The sequence below is a fragment of the Anolis sagrei genome, chromosome 3 (assembly GCF_037176765.1).
Source record: "Anolis sagrei isolate rAnoSag1 chromosome 3, rAnoSag1.mat, whole genome shotgun sequence".
Lineage (NCBI taxonomy): Eukaryota > Metazoa > Chordata > Lepidosauria > Squamata > Dactyloidae > Anolis > Anolis sagrei.
Genome location: NC_090023.1, coordinates 154,564,715 through 154,581,559, shown reverse-complemented (window position 1 = coordinate 154,581,559; position 16,845 = coordinate 154,564,715). Strand labels below are relative to the sequence as shown.

The following is a 16,845-nucleotide window of genomic DNA, read 5'->3' as shown; positions in this document are numbered from 1 at the left end:
CACTTGTTGTTCTCTGCTATGATAAGAATAAGAAGGGATTGTAAGGGTGGCTGTTTGGCAGTGCTGAACCTGGTTTGGTGCCACTGGACCATTGGGACACCTTTCCACCTCTGAAGCAAGTATAGTCTAAACCATTGGGGCCAATCTGGAATTTGACACTCTGGATCAGTCTCAGAATAAAGGGTCAGTGTTGAGCCACCCATAATCCAAATCTAAACTAGCCAACTGAGATACCAGAGAGGGTGCCATATTAAGGGAGTTTCAAAATCTAGCAACAACCACAGGAAAAAAAAACCCTCCTCCATGTTTCCAGAAGATGTAAATATGAGGATGTTGAGACCAAGAGAAAGGCTTCCCCAGAAGTTTTCAAGACACAGGCAAGCTCAAATAGGGTGATATGGTCCTTCAGATAACCTGGACCTGAGTTTAAAGATCAAAACCAGCTCATTGGATTGTGGCCAGAAAAGCCCAGTGGTATTCCCTGTAAGCAGACCTGGTTAACAGTTTGAATGCAGTTGTTTGGATCAGCTGAAGTTGCCAAATGTGGTCTCATCTGTCTTGACTTGACTAGGAACACCTCTCTGTTGCCTGGGATAAACCTCAACTTTCTTACCCATGTCTCATTCATTACAAATGGGAAGCAATGTTTACAATCAAGTCAACTTCCTTAGAATGATGCAAAAAGAAGAATTAGTAGAGCAGAATGGTATCTACATACAGATGCCAGCAGACCCCAATATCTAAGCAGCTTTCCGTGCATGTGCTAAATAGTATTGGGACAAAACAAAACAATTAGGGATCTCATAGGTCAATGCCCAGGGAGGATCTGCATCCATGCCTCATCTCAGTAAGGTGTCCTAGAAGAATGTGGTGACAAGAGACATGTAAGAACCAACAGAGACACACTCCCTCTGTCCAGTTCCCAGTGTAAGTCATCCACCAAGGCAACCAAACTACCTCTGTTCCATAAACAGATCTGAGACCAGATTGAATTGAATGTAGTTAATCTATTGTATCCTCATAACAACTGAATGTGGACAAAAATGAAACTGACAGATTTATCTCTCCCTGAACTGAAATTTCAACAGAGCTACGCTGTGCTTCTTTCTTGATACAAAAGATTAAGGTCTTTTCCCACTAGTACATTAATGGATCATAGTGACTTTAAGCAACTTACTGGCGTTTGTATAATTTTTAAAAGGGAACCAGATATAAACAGGGACAGGTTAAGTATGTTGTGCTCTGTATTTTGAATATGAGGTATATCCAGTCTAGTATTTCAGAATGAAATTTTGTAAAGGATTTAGATTTCCATTTTATTTGTATATACATTGTAAACAATTATTTTTAATTATTTGAATGTCTAGCTATTAGATCAAGAACATTTCCCCTAGGGTATGTAATCTATCCTTGAATGTTGTAAACCTACAGAGTGAGAAATAAATTCCACTGAGCTCACTTGAATGTAATTACAAGTGGTAGACATGCCTTCATTCATCATAACATTTCCCATGATCATCACATTTGGGGATGGTGAATGAGGAGCGTAAATGCTTAAATATTCATAATTGTGGGACTAGTGAAATCTCTTTAGCAGATTTATTTCAGATCAGTAAGATATTTATATGATGCATAACAGAAGAAAATGTTTTCACACTCATATTTAGACATTCAGTCTGAGGACTCACTTTGGAAGATATTTAATGTCTAAACCATTAAAATATACTGACTGGGAGAGCACTTGTTTCTCTGTATCTATATTTATGCTCCCTTTTGAGTTATCAGTCAAAACATTATTACTCATGCAGAATCAAAATGAAATGGAAGTAATGGAACCCATGTGGTACCCCTTAATCTACTTAGGTTAATATATGCATCTGAGTTATTGCCTAGGCCAATGGTTCCCAAACTTTGGTCCTCCAGGTGTTTACAATTCCTAACAGCTGGTAAATCATGATTATTGTTATACTTCAGTATTCACTCAATTAAAAATGGTTGGAAGTAGTGAAAGACTGAATGAGTCAAACACAGAACAACTTGATGGTTTTTGGCATACATGATCTACCTGCGATAGTTACCAAAAACAAAAGATACGGGCAGAGAGCAAACATGGTGTAACCAAATGTGTGTTGGAATATGACTCTAGAGATAACTCTTTGAATTCCTGCTCAGCAACTGAAACCCATTGGATGATTTGAGGCAAATCACAGTAAAAGTCAGCTTTAGATAAAGGTAATACAAAATGTGGATTATCCATATCATATTGTTTCTTGATTGCAGGGCTGAGAAGGAATGTTGAGAACTGATTTTTATATAAACAGAAGATAGGATGAAAAGAATTCCCACACAGTTTGGTGATGTGAGTAGGCTTGGGCCCGTATCAGTTTGACCAAAAGTGATTTCTAATATTTGGTGGTCAGTTTTGTGTAATCTCCCAAAAACAGAATGGGGAGGAGGGAACCAAAAAGCTGGGCAAAATGGATCAAGAGAGCCAGATTTATCAACTACTGGAGAAGAAAGATTACACCTGAGGCAGGGGTCCACCACGGGTCTCCTGGAGAAGATCCTTCAATGTCTTTTCTCCCTCCTTGGCAGTGGAAAAGTTTCCTAGGCTCTTCCTCCAAAGAAGGTCCTGCTGGGAACTCGCTTTCCCAACAGCACTTGCATGGGGCAGGCATTAAAAAGTCTTTGAGTTCCTCTCAGAGTATGATGACAGTTGAAGTTTTTATCTCTCTCTGTTTGTCAGCCAATAAAAAAGCTTGGTTGTGTTCATTCATTGATTGACTGAGAATGGACACAACCGGCGACTACAATTCCTAGAAACCTCTCTTGGGGTTTGTCTTATTTTAAAAAAAAGTTATGGCGAAAACTTAAAATAATTCTTAAAAAATCAGTAATTTAGTGAATTGTTCTGACATTTGGAGGCCTGCAGCTGTAAATGTGATCTAAAACTGAGGTAGGTTTCATGCAGATGGGCCATAAAATGACTCAGGACTGAACCTTCAAAGTTTCCCATTGTAGCCAATGGGTCAAATCTTTGCCAAATTAAAACAGCAACACTCCTCCTGATTTGAGTAACTTCCCGGTAAACAGAATGAGAGGTTAGCTGAAAATGGACCCCAAAATGGCTTGCCTTTTGGCCGGATTGCACAAACCAGGCTGTGAATCAGCAAAGTAGGTCTGTCTTTCTGTGCATAGGATTAGCAATTATATGCACATCTATTCCAAAGTGCTCCAAAATCCTCTCTTTGTGGTACTTGGTAGGATGCCATCAGCTATATTGAGTTGTATGCAATCCAGATTTGTTGGTCAAGAACATTAAAGGAAAATGACACAGCTTTTCAATATGAAGATCATGCATTATTTACATGGGAACATTTAGACTTTCAATATCTGTTTTTAATAACTGTTATTACCAACCAGGATTCTTTTCTGAAAAGTATAGGCTTTATGCATACGAAACTTGGGTAACAATTTGGAACAGAAGATCCAAAGGAATTTTATAACTTCTTTCTGAAGAAGTAAGAACTGTGTGCCAAACTCAAGATCTGGTGAAAAGAAACCCCACCAGTTTTTATTGGAAAAGCATGAAAATTTGTATTTTCCCATCAGGAAGGCGATGAAAAGCAAATCCAAAAGCTGCCAATATTTAATTCTCAACATTAAGAAGCCGTGGTTTTTATCTGGGGAAGAGAGCAGCTGCAGAGGGAAAGAGAAAGAGAGCCGAGAAGAACAAACATTTTGAGGACATATTTTGCTAATTCCACACAAAGTTTTGTGCAGTCAATAATTAAGATAATAATAATTATGTAAGATTGTGCAGCTGGAGAGATGATTTCTTTTATTCCTAGACATTTCTAGATGGATCTTATGGTGCATGCACCTTGGATTTACTAGAAAGCATTAGAACTTTGCCTTAAAAAATGAACAGAAGATTCAAAGGTAATAACACCCATTTGAATTTTGCAGTCCGTTCAGAATATTTTCTTCCCAATCAAATCAGATAGGCACACTTTGGCTATTAGAATTCTTGTTATTTTAAAAATTCTGTTTCTCATAGCAAAAAAATGTCAAGAGTTTCAGGAATTGCAGTTGAGTAAAACACTCACAAATAGTGAGATTGGATTTACTTGCTAGTGGTGGGTTAAACTTGATTAAATACAGAAAGTCTTCCTAAATTAGCTCTGTGTTTTACAGTCCATCATCATGTATCTTCCAATCAGTGGGCTTTGTACCTTCAAAGAGGCTTTAGCTTCTGCAAAGTGACAGGAAGGTGACAGAACTTACAAAGCTTGTAAAATAAAAACCCTTGAGTTTTGCCAGGATTTGACAGCTATTGTTACCTCTGCATCCACTCATTCTGCTTCTAGCATTTTCTTTCATTTGTATTAGGACTCTTCCAAAGGTGGTAATAATAATAATAATAATAATAATAATAATAATAATAATAATAATAATATTTTGGGACTTTCAAATCCAGACTGACAAAGTTTTGGAACACAATAAGCCAGACATCACGATTGTGGAGAAGAAAAAAGTTTGGATTATTGATGTCGCCATACCAGGTGACAGTCACATTGAGGAAAAACAACAGGAAAAACTCAGCCGTTATCACAACCTCAAAATCGAACTGCAAAGGCTCTGGTATAAACCAGTAAAGGTGGACACAGTGGTCATTGGCACACTGGGTGCCGTGCGAAAAGCAGGCATTTGGAAACAATAAACATTGACAAAATCACGATCTGTCAACTGCAAGAGGCCACCTTACTTTGATCTGCACACATCATTCGAAAATACATCAGTCCTAGATGCTTGGGAAGTGTTTGACTTGTGATTTTGTGATATGAAATCCAGCATAGAGATCTCGTTTGCTGTGACATACTGTGTTTTATGTCAGTAAAATAACAACAACACCAATAATGATGATAGTTGTTGATGTTGCAATCCCAGGTGACAGCAGAATTGCAGAGAAATAACTGGAAAAGCTGACACGATATGAGGATTTAAAAAGCAAACTGCAAAGACTGGTACAAACTGGTAAAGGTGGTCTGAGTGGTAATCGGCACACTGGGTGCAGTGCCTGAAGACCTTGGCCTGCACTTAAACACAATCAGCAATGACAAAATTACCATCTGCCAGCTGCAGAAGGCCACCTTACTGGGATCTGCATGCATTATTCACTGATACATCACACAGTCCTAGACACTTGGGAAGTGTCCGACGTGTGATCCAATTCAACAGCCAGCAGAGTGTCTGCTGTGGACTCATCTTGTTGTGTTTCAAATAATAATAATAATAATAACAATAATAATAATAATAGTTGGAGTGTAGATTGTTCTGAGACGGATCTATGGCTCCAAGGGCAAATTTTCTTGTTTCTGAATTTTCAAAAAGAGTTAAAAGTAATGGAAAAGTTCCATTTTGCTGGTGTGCTCATATACTATAACTCAAAAAGGGAGGGACAAAGAAAGGATCACAGGTTACTTTTTTGGATCTGATATGTCTTGAAATTAAAGAAACCCATCTGATGGTAGGAATAAAACATCCAAGCTAGTGCCAGGAATGGCAAGAAAATAGTTAGTCCCCATCTCCAAATCCATATAAAATCCAGGTTATCTACTTTGAACTGGATTATATTAGTCTGCACTACCATATAATCCAGTTCAAAGCAGATAACCTGGATTTTATGCGACAGTGTGTACAGGGCCTTAGAGACAACAAAAATGTCATCTAGATTTTTTTGAAAAAAGTAAAGCAATAAATACCCCAGCCTCCCAACGCATGTGTGCCATCTGGAGGGCACCATTGTGTATGTCAGCCTGGTCTCCTTTATCTTCTATTCTTCCATGGCCATGGGATTGAAAGTAACTACTTTCATTTTCAGTTAATCATGGCTTGATGTCTAATCGAATCCACAACCTGCTGTGATTAGTTTTAACTATTGTTTATCCACACAAAGAGATCAGAAAGCACATTTTCTGGGCACTTAAAATATTCCTGTGAATACAAACTATGTGTTGGCACAAAGGACAAGGAGTGATGCTTTTGATCACAATCATGTGAATAAATGTCACAAATGTTCTTTTTTAAAATTCTGTTTAAAAACTTAACTTTCAACCCCTCTGGCTAAAGTCTTATGGTGCTTAGTTTCTAGATGCTGAGGTGGAATAATGAGAGACTGTATGTGTGCAAAGATGGAAAACCCATTGTGATTATAAACCCATTGTGGTTGTCACTGTAAGATGTGAATTTAAGTTTGTCTGGAGTCATGTATATACCCTCTTGGTTCCAATGTTTTTCACTGATGCCGGTAATTTTGGCAGGAAATCTCATGAGGGAAGATCTTTTTGTCCTTGTATCGAATGCTGTCCGTTTCCCCATCATGTCCAAATAGCCGAGCATTGCCTCAAGGAATGCTGCACATCCAGGGCTCTTTGGAACGTAGGGTATCAAGACCGTTTTCAAGTGAGAAATGTCAGGAGCACATGTCAGAACCTTCCAAATATGATCAAAGGGTTATTTCCTCTACTGAACTCATTTGTTCCGTCCTGTCTTGCAGCTGAAAGATTGTTCTTCTATATGAAGACGGCAGCATCTTTGGACTGTAGAGTAAAAGACTAGACATGATTTATGCTCCAAGCCTGCACTGGGATGACAGGAAGAGGAGAGGTAGAGATAAAGCATTATTTGTCTCCCCCAGGATTAAGGTGGGAAAGAATAAAATATTTTTGTAGGTTTTTTTAATTTACTTACATTAACAACTTACAGTGTAAACAAGACAAAAAACAGTGAACATTTTACAAACACATAGCCCCACCACCAAGGCCTGAACAAGTATCCTTTGCCATATATTTATTAGGTAAAGGTAAAGGTTGTCTCCTGACATTAAGTCCAGTCGTGTTTGACTCTGACGGTTGGTGCTCATCTCCATTTCTAAGCTGAAAAGCTGGCGTTGTTCATAGACACCTCCAAGGACATGTGACCGGCATGACTGCATGGAGCGCCATTACCTTCCTGCCAGAGCGATACCTGTTGATCTACCCTCATTTCCATTGATAGTTTATCATTTAAGGCTACGTTCCATACCTCCCTATACCATGCTTCCAGTGTAAGATTAGTTACTATTTTCCAATTCCTTACCATTATAATTCTTGCCACTATGAGTAAAATAATCACCAATTCTTTGTTTTCCATTTCTAAATTCAACTTTGTGGCATCCATCAGTAATGCTAACCTAGCATCTGGAGTAATATTTAGTCCTATAACATTGCCTATTTCGATAAATATATCATTCCAAAACTCTTCAATTGGGGGCATGCCCACCATAAATGAAAATATGTCTCTTTTGCATGCCACATCTCCAGCAGATGTTGCTTTGCTTGCTATCCATCTGATGTTGTTTAACTGGTGTGGTATACTAACTCCATACACATTTTCTTTTAATCTTATTAATAGATTCTTTACCACTCTCCACTCTATAAACATTTTCCATTCAAAATCTGTCAGAGGCCCTAGGTCTCCTTCCCATACCTTTTCTAACTGTGTCAGCACTATTTCTTCACCAATTAATCCATTATATATTTTCCCAATTAATCAAAAAAATATTAAAATACACTTGACATCAGTTAAAACACATACATAGTTCAATATTCACAATGCAAACATTAAATTTGAGGCATGCTGGAAGAAACAGGTCTTTAATTTTTTTTTAAATTGAGACAATGTATTCAGCTGTCAAAGGTCTTCTAGCAGGTCATTCTACCATTTAGGGGTGGCTAAGGAAAAATCATGTGAGTGACTGTTATGTTATTTCAGGTGACTGAAATAAATGTCCCCCAGACAACCTGAATGTACAGTGTGGGTTATATAGGAGAAGACAATCCCTTAGGGAACCTGTAGGACTTTTAAAATACTTTATTGAATTATATTAAACACTGTATTAAAGGTAATAAACAACAACGGAGTCCAGTCAGTTTTGCATGCCATGCTCAAATTGGTCTTTTCATTACTCATATTAATTTCCCCTAGGCATGAGATTTAATTTAAGAAAACACAAAGTCATTTTTATTGATTTGTAGAGCTGTGGCTTAGAATGTGGTTTCAAATATAAATGATAATACACTTATAGGTTACAGTCCACCCAAACTGAAGCAATTTTAAGTTCAATGGACATGTCTGTGACGCTAGCTTTTTGGGTTTTGGACTTCCACGATAGCAAGTGCAACATACAGACATACTGAAATTTCAAATTACTGTTTTAAAAGTATCTAAAAAGCATAAGGGGTGTGTGTGCATAGAATAACATACTATGTCTGGGTCACACTTCTTTCTGAATGATCCCTGGCACTATTACAAAGGATTTTCAAATCTCAAATATCATTTTGGGTTCTGTTTGTTTATACCTCAGTATACTAAATTAATATATAACCATCTGAAATTTCTGTTTTAGAGTCCTTAGAACAGTGGTTCTCAACCTGTGGGTCTACCAGTGTTTTGACCTACAACTCCCAGAAATCCCAACCAGTTTACCAGCTGTTAGGATTTCTGGGAGGCCAAAATATCTGGGGATCCACAGGTTGAGAACCACTGCCTTAGGAAAAACACTGCAAAAAACGTTTTCCTGACTTGAACATAAAAGAGCAATTTTTCTGTTGCATTCCCACGTGTAGAAAACATACTGCTAAAATTTGTTTTTGAAGGTAAAGGCTAACAGATTTTTAAAAATGAAATGTTTTATTTTCTTACTCTCTCTGTCGGAACACAGATGCCTTAAAGGGCCAGACTCGTAGTTAATTCCAAAGCAGAGTTTATTGAACAAGGAAAAAGACTCAGAGACACTTAACTTAGTGCCTCTGGTCAAAACTCAAAAGTATAAACCAGTCCTGGTTCAAAAAAGTTAACCAAAGCTACAATCCGGATTATCCAGAAAAAAGAACCGGATTAAACAAAGTACTCCGAAAGCCACACAAAACAGCACAGCATGCAAACGGTTAACAAAACAGAGAAGCTGCAGGGAGGGAAGCATAGTCAAGCAAAGTCCAGGGTCGTAGCAAGCAGAATCCAAAGTAGCAAAGTTCCAAAGTCCACAGAAGCAGTGTCGCAGTCAAACCGGTCCAAGATCAGGGAAGGAGGAAAGCCGAGTCAAAAGCACACATGAACAGTAGCAGCAACCTGCAGATCCCAAACCCAATGCCAACACAAAACAGGCAGCGACAAGTCCAGACAGTACCCAATGCACGAACGTAACCAACACCTTGCCTTCTGCAAAGATTCCCCATTTCAGAGCCTACTTTTATCTTACACATAATCATCAGAAGATGAGCTGACCTCCGCCCCATCATTATCCCTTGCAGCTGTTCTTGATTCCACATGTGAATTCCTACTCCCATCTCTCCAACTTCTCCATCTTCTGTCAAGACTTAGATCCCCCCAAGACTCAGATGTATTTCCCGATTGCCAGTCCTCATTACCAGAGAACCTCACAAATGTATCACTAGACGTCGGCTCCACACATACAGCTTGTACCTCTTTTACCTTAGTCTAGTCTAATGTGTCATCTCTGTCTTCATCACTCCCTAACCCATCACCCCCAGAGAAACCCATGAACGATTCCTCATCTGTAGGAGCAGTAAGTATATCCCGGATCCTCTTCCTCTGTTGCTCCTCATCTGACTCCTGCTCATGAGTAACCCTCTTTGTTCCCCTATTCCCATCCATTGTATCTCCTTCCTCTCTTTCACTCATTGACCCTTCGTCTCCAGAGAACCCCTCAAATGAGTCCTCATCGGTAGGTGCCATAAGTATATCTCAGATCCTTTTCCTCTGTTGTTCCTCATCTGACTCCTGCTCACAAGTACCCCTTTTTCCCCTTCTGGCATCCATACTACTGCTTGCAATGTTACTTACAGGCTCTACTACAACACTCTCATTGCTAAGAAATTGTAAAAACTGAACTTTAGATATTTCATTCAGAGAATGCAGATTTTCAGAAAAGTTTTGCTGTCTGTAAGAGTCATATGTTCACTCAATAATAATAATAATAATAATAATAATAATAATAATAATAATCTTTATTTATACCATACCACCATCTTCCCAAATTTATATATTTGTAAAGGAGACTCCTGAACGGAGTAGTAGTGACAATCCTTCATATGGACAGGAGACAATACAGTATGAGGACACCCATTATAGAGGAGCATGACAAAAGAGGTGAAAGATCACTCCCCAAAAGCGTAACGGAAAAGTCACGTCTTGAGGTTCTTCTTAAAAGTTTCTAAGGTGGGGGCTTGCCTCCAAAAATCACTCTACTCCCAGTGGGTTGTTGTCTTATCAGATTTCACCTTCTCAACTAAGCTTTGAAACTGTCAGCTGCTTGGCATAATAAGTGTTACCCGTTTATATTTCATTTTCTCACTACCACCATTTTGACAAATATCTCAAAGCTGAAGGATGCAATGTATATATTATCTCCTCAGCAGGCATGCAAAGTTCCATTAGCTGAAGCAGAATAGGAAGTAAACACACTCGGGGAAAGAGGCAAGGGGAATAAATATAGTCAGAATTACTACTGAGTTCTATGTAATGTAGAGTTTGTGAGGTGAATTGAAAGGCTCCTCCTCAGGCAAAATTTTGAGAGAAGCAATATTGTTGAAAGCTTTCATGGCTGGAATCACTGAGTTGTTGTAGGTTTTTTCGGGCTATATGGCCATGTTCTAGAGGCAGTCTCTCCTGACGTTTCGCCTGCATCTATTGCAAGCATCCTCACCTCACCACCTCTGATGCACGTGAAATGTCAGGAGAGAATGCCTCTAGAACAGTGATTCTCAACCTTCCTAATTCGGCGATCCCTTAATACAGTTCCTCATGTTGTGGTGACACCCAACCATAAAATTATTTTCATTGTTACTTCATAACTGGAATATTGCTCCTGTTATGAATTGTAATGTCAATATCTGATATACAGGTTGTATTTCATTGATTGAACCAAATTTGGCACAAATGCCCGATAGGCTCAAATTTGAATACTGGTGGGGTTGGGGGGGGGGGGTGGGTGAGTGGAGATTTTGTCATTTGGGAGTTGTAGTTGATGGGATTTATAGTTCACCTACAATCAAAGAGCATTCTGAACCCCACCAATGATGGAATTCAATCCAACTTGGCAGACAGAATTTCTACAACCAACCAACAGAAAATAATGGAAGGGACATTGACCATGAGTTTGGGAGCTGTAGTTCACCTACATACAGAGAGCATTGTGGAATCAAACAATGATGGATCTGGACCAAACTTGTCATGAATACTTAATATGTCCAAATGTGAGCACTGAGGAAAATAGACCTTGACATTTGGGAGTTATGTCAAGAAGACTAGGACGCGAAACAATGGCTTCAAACTACGAGAAAGGAGATTCCATCTGAACATGAGGAAGAAATTCCTGACTGTGAGAGCCGTTCAGCAGTGGAACTCTCTGCCCCGGAGTGTGGTGGAGGCTCCTTCTTTGGAAGCTTTTAAACAGAGGCTGGGTGATCATCTGTCAGGGGTGATTTGAATGCAATATTCCTGCTTCTTGGCAGGGGATTGGACTGGATGGCCCATGAGGTCTCTTCCAATTCTTTGATTCTATGATTCTATGAGTTGTAGTTGCTGGGATTTATAGTTAACCTACAATAAAAGAACACTCTGAACCCAGTCCATGATGAATCTGCATCAAACTTGGCACACTACCTACATGGCCAACATTGAATACTGGTGGGGTTGGGAGATGTTTTTGAATTCTGGGAGTTGTAGTTCCCCAACACCAAAAAGGAAGAGAAGGTCGGGCAGAGAAATCTTCAGCCTTCTCTGCCAAAGGGTTCTTAAGACCATCAGAAATATATGTTTTCTGAAGGTCTTTGGTGACCCCTCTGAAACCCCCCTCGCGACCCCTCCAGTTGAGAAACACTGCTCGAGAACATGGCCATATAGCCCAAAAAAAACCTACAACAACCCAGAAGCAATAATATTTCCAACATGGATAAAGGTGCTTCCCAGAGGGGTTTGAAATATCACTACTGGGACCGACCCCAGAAATGAATTCAGAGAGTCATGCTGGATGACTGTCTGGAAATAAAATCTGCATGTAGTTGCCATAGCAGAAGTGGTAGAACCTCAGACTAGACTTGCCAGTAGATTTTATCTCGCTCGAAATGTTGAAAAAAAATTAGTGGTTCCTTCTTTGGAAGAGCTGCTCAAGGAATTTCAAGGGATGATGGAGTGCTCTGTGGAAACTCGCAATATTCTGTGGGAAAGCCCTGAAAATTTCCCTGTTAACTGGAGGACAGAAAGAAAGAGACTTAAATGATGAGGTTTAAATTACTTCATCAGCCTCCTTCTGTCCTGGGGTTAGGAAAGATAACACATTCTATTATATTTTGCCATTCATTAGTCTGCCTGAATAACCATGCAAGGAGGAATCCCATTTTTTTTTCTAGCTGCTGGATATCTTCTAACTTCTGACAAATGTTCTTAACATGGGTCATAAATTCTAGGGGCATGGAGGGGATTGTACTCACTCCCCTTTCCTGTACTGAATTCTTAATAGATAATGTGGGTTGCATGATAAGCTGGCTCACTGCACATCTGGTTGGATAAGTCAATATGATACTGTATGCAATTTCATCTTTGTGTTCTTTCTTCAGGAACCTTTGTGCTTGTGGCCATTGTAGACATAATATGCTAATTGCAGATGATTGTTTATAAGGAATGGAGGCAACTATTTCTATAATTAGTCACTGTAGCATCAAGTGTAATACATCAGAGATAATTGCTTTGTGTCTAAAGAAGCATTGGGAAAGCCTACTCGTTGTTTTGTCACACGAGTCCCTTATACTTCCTTATATTTGTATCCCAGTCAGTTTAAGGGTCCTTCCACACAGCCATATAACCCAGAATATCAAGGCAGATAATTTACAGTATCTGCTTTGAACTGGGTTATCTGAGTCCACACTGCCATATAATCCAGTTTAATGTGGATTTTATACAGCTGTGTGAAAGGGGCTTAGATAGCCAACATCCTTCTCTCAGCTCTGTCCTATATCACCCAACAAGAAAAAAAACGTGTGGGAATGGGGTGCCATCAACATCTTGGTACCTTTTCCCCTGAATCCCATGTCCTGCTGTTAAGTCTTGCTTTTAAAATTTTCCAAAATGTTTATTTGGCATGACAGTACATATCCAGGAACAGCTGAAGCAATAGGCAAGAATTGCATTTGCGTATAGCATGAAGCCTCAAGAGGAACTCTTGAGGTGCCCATGGCCTGCTTGCACAGCAGTAGTTTGCAGACCTTCACACCATTGCCTTGCTCCCAAGGGAGGCAGAAGTGTGAAAAGTGGGAATGGTGGAGTGGGGAGGAGGGGAAGTGACAGAGTGCCCTTTGCTCACTCCCCACGCTTTGCTTTTTGCACAGCTTTTGGCACTTCACAGGCCCCGCAGCCTTCAGGAAAAGGGGGGAGGCAGTGGGCCCTTCATTCTCTCCCCCTCTGCCTTTTTTGTGCCGCTTTCAGTGCTCCATAAGCCCCGTGGCCAGTGGGGAGGGTGGGGGGTGGAGGCGAGCCCTTCGCTCTCTCCCCCCGCCCTACCCTTGGGTGCGGGGCCAATGGAGCGCTAAAAGCAATGCAAAAAGACAGCAGGGGAAGGAACGAAGGTCCTATTGCCTCCCCCCTCACCTTCCTGCAGGCTGTGGGGCCAGCAAATTGCCAAAAGCAGCATAAAAAGCAATGTGCAGGGGGGGGCAGTGAAGGGCCCCTCCGTCACCCCCTGCGCACCATCCCTGCAGGCCATGAGGCCTCTGGGTCTCCCCATGTGGCGTGAATAACAATGGGGGATGAGTGAAGGGCTCTCTGTCAGCCATGCAGGCGGGGGGGGGGGGGGCAGGATGCAGGCAGAAGAGGGCCCTTTGCTCACACAAAGGGAGACCAGCGCTAACCCCATCACGAGGTTGCACAAGGTGGCTATGGAGTTCATGGCCAGGAAGCCGGTCAGTCCTGAGATTATATACATGGCAAACATGATGGCAAAAAGAGTGGCAGGAGTACAGGCAGCATAGAAGATGTTTTTGCCGTCGTTGTGCTTCACAAAGTTTGCATAGACTTCATCTAGCTCCTCTTCAAGTTGGTCTTGGTACCGGCGACAGAACTCTTCACCTCCCATCTTCTTCACTGAATGGAACTGCTTTATAGCCAGTCCTTTCAGGTCGTGATGCTTGTGCTCCAAGTCTGCAGGAGCAATTTAAGGCTTATCTCCACCACAAACCTGCTCCATTCCTTTGTAGTAGGCATCCTTTGCTCCAGCTACTGCAGCAAGGTTGTTAGCTTCTGCTGTTGCCTGGAGCATTGACTTAGGATGAGGTAGTTCCTCTCCTTCATAGATTTTAAGATAAGCCTTAAAATATTGCACAAGATCCCTACAGGTCACCTTCGAGCCACTGATTTCTTTTTCCACCAGACTTTCAGGAGAAAGCAGCAATGGAACCAAATTCCGTAGCTCTCTCTTAAAGTCATCAATGTTGTTTAGCCTCCCGTCAAAGTTTGGGTTAGTTGCAACTTTAAGACCAGGATGTGGCAACAGGAAACAGCCAAGATTACTGAAACATGAATGAATATGCTTCTTTACGTTCTGGAGCTCTTCATGCTGATGCAGTTTTACCTGCAATCGCTTTTCTAGAAACTGTTGTCTTCCTTCTAAGCCATATGGATGTTCATAAGGATAGCTCCAATCTCTAATTAAGAACATAAGTGTCTGAAATGGCTTTTGGTAAATTTCTTCCATAGCTAGCCTTCCATATTCTGTAAATAGCTACAAATGCTGAAGATCATCTTCTTTAACGTAAGTTTGCTTACACTTCAGAGTTACCTAGGGCCATCCCTGTACATATCAATATAATTGGGATTCATTTTAGATTGGCTAAGAGTCTACATGGTTTAATTTGAAAGCCACTATTTATATATTTTAATATGAGCAAGAAAATATGAGTGTCTCTTAATGGGAAATGCAAGTAATTCTAATGATTACACTGTGTAACATCGATTTTTGTTCCTGGGTTATAAATGTCATTTCCTAATTGGTTTCCAAATTCTATCATGAAAATGTTGGAAAAGTTTATTAAACTGCAAACACTTTGTTTTTGCAGGACATCCTGCAGAATACCTTGCTACAGGTTTTCAATGAATATCTCGTAGTGTCTCAGCCAATTCAACATACTTTGTGGCAGCCACAAAAATGCAGTTTCTGGAGTATAACAACTACTTTCAAAGTATCTACCACACAGTTAAACAGGAAATAACACCTTCAAGCCAGGAACAGAATATTTTTAAAAAAAAATGTTTCATAATGTTATGTATTCCTGGCCGGGTTTGAACATTTTATTCTATCAATCTTTTGCACTCTGCCCAGCAATGCCCCCCATTGATCTGTTTTCCTTTGTGCTTTTAGAATTACACTGTATTTCTGTTTACAGTTTGAATTTTACTGTGGAGGGAACATGTTACATTAATGCAATTAAGTCAATCAATAACAAGTCACTAATAGGTTACAAATGGAATGAGAGGACTCCATGTACTTGGCAGAGTAAAACACAGACCCCCCCCCCTTTACACCGCCTTATAGTGCAATCTCAAAATGCATTATATGGCAGTGTAGATGGGTCCACGGATTAGGCAACCCTGGTACAATGATCAACCCCTTCCAGACAAAGTCAGGTCCCTATACAGAGCAAAGCTTCAACTAGCCAAAGACTGAAAATAGAAGCAGTCAGAAGTAGGCCTACAGTTTGGAAAGCAATCACAAGCCTGTGATGAAAAAAAATCTTTTTCAGTATTGTAGCTGTTTTTAATGTATTTGGGGGAACTTAATTTGAAAAGCACAATAATTCATTTTTAATGAATTCAATTGTTACTCTGTTTTGATTAAGTGCAGATGCTGATGTTCCAGTGTAATTTCTTTTAGTGCTTTTGAATAGATATTTGTGTTTTGTATCAGTAAATGAGTGTTTTGGAAAGAAGACTTTAACCCATCTTGTCTATGAATACAGATGTCCTTAATTTCCTGTACATGGGTCCACTCCAAATCACCCTCCTCCTCAATGTCACTCCCAGTCCCATCACTCCTTTCAAAACCCATTAAATCTTCATCTTCTGTTGGAGTGCTAAGTATATCACGGATACGCTTCCTTTGGAGCTCCTCATCAGATTCTTGTTCACGAGTAGCCCACTTAACTCCCCTGCTTTCCTCTCCTTCCCCCATTTCACAATCTGAGAAACCCTCAAAGGATTCGGAATCAGTTGGAGCCATGAATATGTCCTCTAATCCGCTTTCGCTGCTGCTCCTCCTCCAAGACCTGCACAGCCCTCTTCTCCCTTCTACCGGTAGTAGTAACGTTACTATCACGCTGTACTACAACACATCTCTTATGGTTTATGCTTTACTTCCCAAGGAAATCTTACTCAATCACATATTACAAAAAATGTCAGAGCAATATGTGAAAAAAGTATGTGATGGAGCAAATCTGAGGTCATTTTCAGATTTAGAACTCCAAAATCCTATAAAACCATCCTAAGTTTTTGTAATGTTATAATGAACCTCAATATTTGCAGGTTTGTGAAATCTTGACAGCAGAGGTAGAATTGAAAAATACACTTAAACTAGCTTCTCAGCAACCCATTGCCAAGATTAGGGAATCGTTTGGGCCAAAAATAAAAAATTTATTTCATCCCAAGGACCAAATCAAATTAATAGAAATTTGTGAGGATTGGATTCCACGAGGATAAGGAGAGACCTGAGGAAAAATGTTAGGATGAAACTTCTCT

At 40.0% G+C, this 16,845-nt stretch overlaps 1 protein-coding gene and 1 pseudogene across 2 annotated transcripts in view; one reads left to right on the top strand and one right to left on the bottom strand.

Moving 5' to 3' along the window:
* RASGEF1A (RasGEF domain family member 1A) overlaps nucleotides 1-16,845 on the top strand; it is a 376,938-nt gene that overhangs the window by 92,860 nt on the left and 267,233 nt on the right. The window lies entirely within an intron of this gene.
* LOC137096582 (atlastin-2 pseudogene) lies at nucleotides 12,241-14,858 on the bottom strand (annotated as a pseudogene).